The sequence below is a fragment of the Chenopodium album genome, chromosome 17 (genome assembly GCF_948465745.1).
Source record: "Chenopodium album chromosome 17, dcCheAlbu1.1, whole genome shotgun sequence".
Classification (NCBI taxonomy): Eukaryota; Viridiplantae; Streptophyta; class Magnoliopsida; order Caryophyllales; family Amaranthaceae; genus Chenopodium; species Chenopodium album.
In genome coordinates this window covers 17,931,411-17,941,436 of record NC_137850.1, presented here as the reverse complement: position 1 = coordinate 17,941,436, position 10,026 = coordinate 17,931,411, and positions in this window count along the sequence as shown.

Below are 10,026 nucleotides of genomic sequence, written 5' to 3'. Positions count from 1 at the left end.
GAAATATAAAAAAATAAAAAAATTAAGTTTAAAAGAAAAGAAGAGTTCAAAGTTGGTATCACTCTAGTTTCATGATGTCTTATTTTTATGAGTGATTAATTGTAAGTGTTGGAAAATTGTGAAATATAAGATTGGTTGGTTGGTGAATTTTGGTAGAGTTGAGTTGTGTTGGAGATGATTTGGTCATTATTTATTTTTGACTTTGGTTTTATTAGGATTTGGCTCCCTAAAGCATGGCTTTACTCTCACATTTTCTAAAATATTTCCTACACTTTATCTAAGCCTTACATTACAAGCTTTGAATACCCTCCGTTTTTTGTGCATAGAGTTGTATCACTGGTAGAAAAATAGAGATTGACACCGAGCAATGGCCACCGATTTTTAAAAACCGGTGGGGAAAAAATGGGGAAAAATGGGCGATATTTTGAGGGAAGGGTATTGCCACCGGTTCAAACCGAACCGGTGGGGAAAATATTAATCCCACCGGTTTTAAACCGATGGCTTTGTTAAAAAAAAACACCCCCTCTTTATAAACCCTAACCCTAACTCTCCCCTCTTTATAGCCTCCCTCGTCTCTCCCCTCTCCTCCTTCTCTCTCCTGCTCCCTTCTTTCTCATGCTCTCTCTCTCCTGCTCGTCTCACCCTTCTCTCTCATCGCCCTCCTCTTCTTTCCCCTCAAAGGCCACTACCATCACCGCCACTACTCTCTTGTGCGCTGACTCGCTGGTGACGCGGTGGTTTGTTCTCTTTCCTCTTCTCTTCATCGTTGGCGGTTTGTTCCATTTCCTCTTCTCTTTATTGCCGGCGGTTTCATTGGTTGGTGGTGTTAAAAAATTAATGGTTTTTAAGATTAAATTCGACCATGAAAACTCTAGATCTAAATTTTCATGGTCGAATTTGGCCTTATTAAACCAAATTCAAGATGAAATTCAAACCAATTTCGGTTATTAAGGTATTTTTTTGTTTTTTTTTTAAATTTTTCATTTGTTTTTTAGTTCTACTATCGTGGTGGTTCTGGCGGTGGGTAGGGTTTTGGTTGCTGTTGTGGTGGGTGTGGCGTTGGCTAGGGTTTTGGTTTGGTTGTGGTTTCGGTCAAGGTTTGGGTGATGGTTTTACGGTGGGTGGATCTTGGTTAGAGGCTGGTGGCGTAGGATGAGTGAGGGTTGGTCTAGTAGGTGGGGTTAGATGCGGTTTCGGTGGGTCTGCTGAGGGTTTGGGCTGGTTGTGTGAGGTGAGCTGGTGGTGTGGGGTGACGGTTGGTGGTTCGTGGGTGGTTTTTTTTTTTTTTTTTTTTTCTAATTTTGCAGATTTAATTTATGTATATTTATGTATCTAATTTTGCAGATTTATGTATATTTATGTATGTAATTTTGCAAATTTAATTTATGTATGTAATTTTGCAGATTTAGTTTATGTATATTATGTAATTTATGTATATTATGATTATATTTAAGTGTCCTGATTTTTAAGTGAAAAAAATGAAAAAAAGAAAAAACTTTTTTTAATTTTTTGGGACAGTATTGCCACCGGTTAATTGGTGCTAATAACTTAGTATTTCCATCGGTTAACCGGTGCTATTTTGCACTTTTCCCACCGATTTTGAACCGGTGGCAAAAAAACCCGGAATTGCCATCGCTCAAATAACCATCGGTTCAAAACCGGTGGGATAAGCCGGTTTTGAACTAGTGGCTAATTGCAATATTCTACTAGTATATGAATGTGAAATTAGTTTTCTATCAATGCAAAGAATGATTTGACATATTTTGAGTCAACTATTAGGTTGAGTGCTTGTCTTTTTAAACACACGAGTGTGTGAGTTTGGGAAGGCATTGTTCACATAAAAGGGTGGTAGGAGAACGATTGAGTATATCTTTTACCCGCCACATAAACGAGAGAAGACTATGTGAGCACTAGTCTTGAATTTTATACGCTCTTGTGGTTTGCTCTATTTGAAAATTGTTAGGAAAGATTGGTAATTAGATGGATTTGAGTGATTGACTTTGACACATATTTATCGGATTTGCCTTGAATCGTATTAATTGATTTGAATTCAATAAGTGCCTGGTGGTGCGATTTAATTGCAAATCTGATGGTCCGATTCAATCGTAAATCCAACGCCATTGGTGGTGCAATGGAGTTTTTCAGGTGCAGGTTTGTTAGGTTCTGCAAATTTAAGAGAGAAGAAGTGAAATAATGAAGAAAGGAGGAATATCAATACAACCTCACAAACTGTTGGGTGCGGCTGGACGCACCCAATAGTTTGTGTTTAAAAAAAAGTTTCATTTATTAAAACACGCCTGGAAAGTGAAAAGTTTCATTAATTTAAGGAAAAATTGCAAAAAAAACCACCTTTTATAACAACTTCTTTTATAAAAAAACACCTTATAATTTTTTTTTTTTTTTTTTTTTTTTTTTTTTTTTTTTTTTTTTTTTTGCGAATGAACACCTTACCCTGGTTTCCCTCCTTTGACTTGGTTTTAAGGCATTAACTTGCACGTGATAAGCACGTGTTCCGGTCAGTTCTCCCTTTTCTTTTTTTTCCCCCCAATTTACCCTCTATTTCTCCGATTCAACTTTCTCTCTCCTACCTTCTTCTCCAACAAATCCCCAATTATTCGTCATTGATAAAGGAAACTACATTTTTAAGCGTGAATTGCTGCAAGTAACCTAATTTCGAGTAAGCTAAGTTGTTTTGATTACTGAAATTTCTTGTATATAATGTTGGGTTTCGAATTTTCATAAATTAGTGTTAGTAATTGAAAATTAGGGTTCTTCATTTTTGCCCACCAATGATAGAATTAGGAGTAATTTCGAGGGGCCAATGTACACCAATGTGGTCTTTGATTCTTTTTTTTTTTTTTTTTTTTTTTTTTGTATGTGCTTAAATTATTGGGCTTCAATGAAGGAAGGGTGTGAAGAGGTGGGGGGGTTTTGGGTTGATGGGGATGAATTTATGGGGGTTGAATTTTTACGAGAGTAGATTTATTGGGTGAAATGGTGTTGGTGAGGGTGGTAGTGAATCGGTGATGGCGGTGAGGTGGTCGTGGTTGTGGTGGCGGTGAGGTGGTGTTGGTGAGGGAAAAGAGAAAAAAATTATAAAGGAAGACGGTTTTATGAGATCACGCGACCTACACGTGTAAAGTTAACACCAGAAACCAGGTCAAACACCGAAAATCGGGTTAAGGTGTTACTTCGCAAAAAAAAATAAATAAATAAAAAAAGAAATAAAAATTTAGAGTGGTTTTAGGTGTGTTTTCACAAGAAAATTTTTATAAGGTGTTTTACTATAAAAAAGTTGTTATAAAAGGTGGTTTTTTGCTTCCTTTATTTAAACACAGAGCTGAGGGAGTATATCTTTTCCGGTTTTAGTTTTTAAATACTAAGTACTCCCTCCGTTTTTCTTAAGTGCCCTATACCTTTGGGAACATAGTTTTAGGCAAAAAAATAAAATAATATACACAAAATTTCATATGTGTCTGGCCACACCGTGTGGCCGACCACATTTTTTTTTTGAAAGAATGGTCGGGGTTACTTGATTAGGGGTTACTCGGTCCGTCAGGGGTTACTCACTCAATCAATCAGAGGTTACGTGGTCTAGGGTTACTAGGTCGGTTAGGGGTAACTCTTGGCCTGGGGTTACTCGATCGGTCGGTCAAGAGTTACTTGGTCAGGGGTTACTCAGTCAGTCAAGGGTTACATGGTCAGGAGTTTATCGTGTGTTAGCTGGCCACACACAAAACCTCCTGAATAATATATTGGTGGGTTTAGGAATAAAATATTTGGAAAAGTAAGAAAGAGAAATATAAAAAAAATGTGAGAGGGAGAAAATATTATAAAATTGATAGTGGGATTAAAAGAAAGAGAGAGAAATAATCTATAATGTGAGTGGGATTTCCACTTTTAGGAATGGGGTGCTTATAAAAACTGCCGTTTTGGGCAAGTGGAGCACTAAAAAAATTGGAGGGAATATTCTATAGATTACTGCAAATCATATAACTAATATATAAAGCGAAACTTTAAGCCAGGTCACAAGACAGTGACACTTGGCGTTTCTATTGTTCGCCAAGTGTCATGCCACGTAGGCGACAATTGGATATTAGATGTATTTGAATATATTTTTTTTTGTAGTTGACAGGCTAAAGTCGTATCACCTAATCAAAAGTATTACCTAAATTCTTTAACTAAAGTAGATAGGGAAGTAGAGTCGAATCCACACGGAAACAAGTCTTTCTGTTCCTAATTAATTAATATAATCTAAATTATTAAGTAACCAATTTGTTATGAAGGGAATTAAAATAAAGAGAATAAAAGTAGGGAGAAATCAATTAATAAAAGCGTAGGGCATAGGTTTACAAATAAATAATGGTCCAGGGTAAAACACAATAATCAATCATCAATGCATCAATTAATCAGATCATAAAGGGCTTTCTCTATGTATTACAATCACAGAATTAATCTACCGGTATTAAATCGCATTTCTCGAATCTTGACTTAACCATTTATAAATTAACATGTCTATTGTAACTAAGCCTAAACATCAATTCTCATCTCTCGAATCTCGAATCAATATTGCTTAATTCATATAATCAAACCAAGCATAATCTACTTGCATAGCATTAAATCAATCAATAGGAAATTAATCAAGCATTGACAATTAACAAAAATAAATTACCCCTTCATATTAATCATGGATCCCCACAACCCAAGAATTAAATTTTTTTTTTTTGAAGCCAAAAACGGGAAATATTATTTGTTTTGGGTGTTTTTGTCCCTCGGGAGAGTTATGGCTCGAAGACTGGTTGCACGTGGCCTGTACCTGAAAACAACGGAGACTCCGGGTGATGGGAGCTCCGCCTCCGACGGTCAAGTTAGTACTTAAATATGAGTAGGAGAAGGTGCGGAAAATGAAATGAAATCTTCTCGAATTCTGTGATCAGGTGCTCTCTAATGTAAGAGAATGTAGGGTATGCTGTAATAAATTGTAGATGCCCCAAAAATGGGGGGAATCTCCCTATTTATAGGGGCATTGGGAAACATGACCTTGATTAGGTCACCCTGACGTAATTCTGCTGGGATTTAGGCCCTTGAAGGCCGCCTTTTTCTCCCAGGTTTTAGGAAGGACACGTGTCAAATGGAGATTGGTCCAATTCGGACCAACCAGAGTATGACACGTGTCAGGACATGATTGGCCCACGTGGCATGGGTAAAATTACCCAAAACATTTGCCCCTCACAGATGTGACGTGGCGCGCCACATGGCATATGTGACACAAGTCACTCAGCCATAGGATGCCCCTGTTTTTGGTTTTTTTACTGTGAAAGTTTAACCTTTAACATTCCGGGAAAATTACCAGGATGCCCCTGTTTTTTACTCCTCTTTAAATACACAATTTACCCCCCTCATTTTGGACGTTTCCAAAACATTATAGAGAGAGAAAATCACCAATTCTAGAGAGAGAGAGTATGTCGTCTGTGAACACAAGCTCTGCTCGTTTTTCGCTTGCCTCAACCGATTTACAACTGCCTGTGCCCCAAGCAAGCAAAGTTAACTACAGCAGCACCCGTCGGTCATCATCGTTTGTGCCCCTTTCAGAGACAAACGTAAGGTACCGCCTCTACCCCCTTCCGTTCATTTAAATTTGCTTCAATTCATTCAATAAATAGACTCATCACCAACACACACGGCACGACCTAGGTCAGTAGTCAGCCGGTTTCCTGATACGGCTGAGTCTAGGACTGGGAGTGCCGGCTCTAGGTGTATGGAGCAATTTTGTACTCCTCAACTGACCATCTATGTGTCTGTGCAGGACACGATGGCTAGAACTAAACAGACAGCCTCTAGACGACGTCAAAGAGACGATAATTTGGAAGTGTCGTCTAATGAGGTAACTCCGGTTGAGGGGTCAAAGAGCAATGAAAGCTCAAAGGAATTTTTTCCTTTTCTGGGATTCCTAGAACCCCAAGTGACAAATTCTTATACGATGAGGGTAGAGACGGAGAGGGAGCCGTCTCCCAGATGGACCTTGAGGAAGCTGGCCCCGAAGATAGAGACGGGAAAGAATTTGCATCGGGGTCAGCCGGCGACGAGGGAGACGGTGAAAGCTCCGCCTCAGGGTCTAGCCCTGAGGATGATAGTGATGCCCCTCTTTCCCCGCTTGAGGATAGTGAGGCCGAAGAGAGGAAAAAAATGGGAAGCAAAGGATGATCCCTCTAAGATCCACATCTCCGCCAAAGACAGACGGACAATGCTAAAGGGCATTGAAAGCTTTGTAAAGAAGCGCACCCTGGGGAATGGATATACTATCTAGGGGCCGCTTGAGCCAGGCACCATCTCTTGGAAAGATGACCAGGAGAATGCCAATGCCTACTTTGGATGTTATGAGGCGGCATTCCTGGCAGGCCTTCGGTTCCCGCTTCACCATGCTGTGAGAGCCATACTCAGGGTTATGGCCTGGGTGTTTGCTAGCTCTCCGCAAATTCATGGGCTAACATTCTGTGATATGTTGCCGCCTGTGAGATGCAAAACTTGAATGACAGATGGGAGGCTTTTGCACATATGCACTATCTCAGCCGTAACCCAGGAGGTTGATGGGCATGGTACACCTTGACCACCCTCCCTCATTATCAAATGACATTGGACAAGGTGTCCAAATATGACGGTTGGAAGACCTGTTTCTACTTGCTGTCTGCCCCTACCCATCGAGAGAACCGGGAGCTACGCCGGTATAACAAAAAGCTCGACCTACTAGGTCGCAAATGTGCCCTTCCCCGAATCCCAGGGGATGACTATGACGCTATCATGGAAACCAAATTTTTTGAGCTTCATCCGGAGATACTCTCAACCGGGGACGTAATAAAGGTCCCTAATAATTGGATTCCCATGTGTGCATGGTTTAGAGATGAGGCGTTCATATCCGCCTGTGGGCTTAGCACGATGTGTCCAAAGAGTATGTTTGATATACATCCGGTTTAATTCCGCTTGTACTATTGTTAGCCAATGATGATCTTGCACTAATCATGTGTTCATTATTTTTGCAGAAGAAGCTTTGAACATGGTAGCTGATGAGAAGACTCCCAAGTGGTCCTCTGCACAAATCCGGAGAGACCTGGAGGAGGCTAAGGCCGCCAAGCTGAAGGCTGAGGTAAAGAACCGTCTAGCTCCTTGCACTGTTTTTCCAACAGGCATCGCCGGTTGTATATTTAATACTTCTTTAATTGAAGGGTGGAGAGGCACCTAGGTCCTTTACTAAGAACCTATTCAAATGGGGACGGGATGAGACCGCCTCCACCCCAACCAAGCATATGAAGTCCGCCAAAGCGGCTTCAGGTAAGACGGGCTCGGAAGGCTCTTCTAAAAGGAACCGCCTCCGCATCGAGGGGAGAAATGTTACCATCGGAGGCTTTGGACCGGGCTTTGATATGGTCCCATCCGGCCTCTCTGCGCCTGTGGGATGTGCAATCCCACAAGCTCTTAAAGGTAAATACAATGCCTTCGAATCTCCGCCTGAGTTGGGATGGCTGTTGTGAGTGAAATCTCACTCTCAACAGACTTCTTCGTCCGACAGCCGGTAAAAATAAAAAGAAAGAATGTAGCGGCAGAATTTATTCTTGTTCCGCGACTGAACGGAACTCTTCATAGGATTCAGCTTCTCAATGGTCAGCCGGTCCTTCACTTGTGTAAAGATGGTGTAACAGTCTTTATTGAATTTATACCATGAGACATACGGTTTGAATTCATTCTTTTTCTTTTTGCACGGCTGGTCAGGTTCCTCAACCGCCCAAACTTCTTTTCTCTTTTTGCTCTCTTCAACTTTCTGAGCCGGCTGAGCAGACTGACTCTCTTTTCGCTTGTCGGACTTCTTGGAGTCCTACTGATGGTTGGACAAGCAGAGGTCGGTGGATCTAATAAAGCTCTCCGCCTCTATCAATGTTTTGAAGGGTGAAAACCCTCTTTCGAACAAGTTCGAACTTAAAGGTCGACCCGTCCTTCAGACCCTTGAAGAAGTCTGTATAGGCTACCTCGTCAGACAGCCCCTGGATTTAAATTCTCACTAGGTTGAACCGTCTAACATAGGAGCGAAGTCGTTCTCTATCTCCCTGCCGGATGGTGCTCAAGTCGAGACTTGTTTTCTTGGCGGGGATGTTCATCGAGAAGTTGGAGGCAAACAGGAAGACAAGCTTCCTGAAGCTGTCAATGCATCCGGCTGGCAGGTTTCCAAACCATTGTTGGACAATGCCCTTCAATGTAGCCGGGAAGCACCGGCACCACATAGCATCCTCCAACCCCTGCATGTGCATGAGGTTGGAATAGGCCATGAGGTTGTCCTCCGAGTTGGTGGTACCATCATAGGCACCTACCAACACATTCTTAACCTTGGCCGGCTGTGCCTGACCTTTTGCCGACTGGGTTTCCCCTTCCGGCTGACTAGGGGGCCTACTGGTACCCGCTTGACTTTCACCTCGTTCAAGAGTGTCTCTAGGACGGATGCGCTTAGTAATGCGAAAGCCATCCTTGGCAATGTATGTTTCGACCTGAGGATCATCATCCTCATTGTCTGTAAAGACCTCCGGCTGGTTAGCCTTGGGGTCAGGAGGTGGTACAAAATCTTAAACCATCCTTGAGGTACTCTCCCCACAGACAGAGCCATATGTTTTGGGTGTTTTTGTCCCTCGGGAAAGTTACGGCTCGAAGACTGGTTGCATACGGCTTGTACTTGCAAAACAACGGAGACTCCGGGTGATGGGAGCTCCGCCTCCGACGGTCAAGTTAGTACTTGAATATGAGTAGGAGAAGGTGCGGAAAATAAAATGAAATCTTCTCGGATTCCGAGATCAGTTGCTCTCTATTGTAAGAGAAGTAGGGTATGCTGTAATAAATTGTAGATGCCCCAAAAATGGGGGGAATCTCCCTATTTATAGGGTCATTGGGAAATGTGCCCCTAATTAGGTCACTCTGACCTAATTCTGCTGGGCTGCGCTGTATTATGGCTTTCTCGAGATTTGGGCCCTTGAAGGCCGCCTTTTTCTCCCATGTTTTAGGAAGGATACGTGTCAAATGGAGATTGGTCCAATTCGGACCAACAAGAGTATGATACGTGTCAGGACATGATTGGCCACGTGGCATGGGTAAAGTTACTTAAAACATTATTAAAGATCAAGGTCCGCCAAAGTTTGAAAGCTTTGAGGGAATAAACTCATACTTATACGTTCATTAGCACTACCCGGATCCCATCTAGCGGCATAGTGAGCCACACACGGATCATTTAAGGTAACCACTATTAAGGGACAATGATAGGCAACAACGACTGTCTCGTGAAGGTTATTCATAATCAATGAGATTACTAACTCCATATGGTTCGGAACCACGAAAGGAGGATCGGGGATGATGGTACGAAGTGGGTCATGGAGTCACATTCGCCTGTATTGGCCTATACTCGATTCTTATAGTGAAAAGTGATTCTTGCGATCTCAAAGCCATGCAAACAAAGATTTAATTTTCTCCAAACTATTATTCGGTTAAATTGGTTGAATATTAATAAAACATATAATTCTAGAATATTGTGATCACTTGATTAAACAACAAGATTAAAAAGGAACCTAAACCGGTTTTCCAAATTATCTTAATAGTCGTGATTTTCAATTATATGTTCCTTTAAACATGCAATATTGTGATCAATAATAACAATAAAATCAATATTAATATTGGAAGCAATTTAACAATAACAATGTTAGTCTAATAAAATAATATATAATAAATCTAATCATGATACTAGCAACAAGAATAATAAAAAGAGTAATTAAGTGAATTAATTACTCACGTTCTGCGATTCTTTAAATTGCTACATCATGAATAAATTGTTTTAACTTCAATAAAAATATAAATCAAACTGAAATTAAACTAAATAAAGAGTAGAATTGATTTGGTCCAAACCATCAGTCAATTATACCTTTCACGCCTTGGTTTAAGGATGGAACCTTGGGTCAAGTATGGACTCTTTGGAGTGCTTAGGGGAAGTATAGTGAGAGA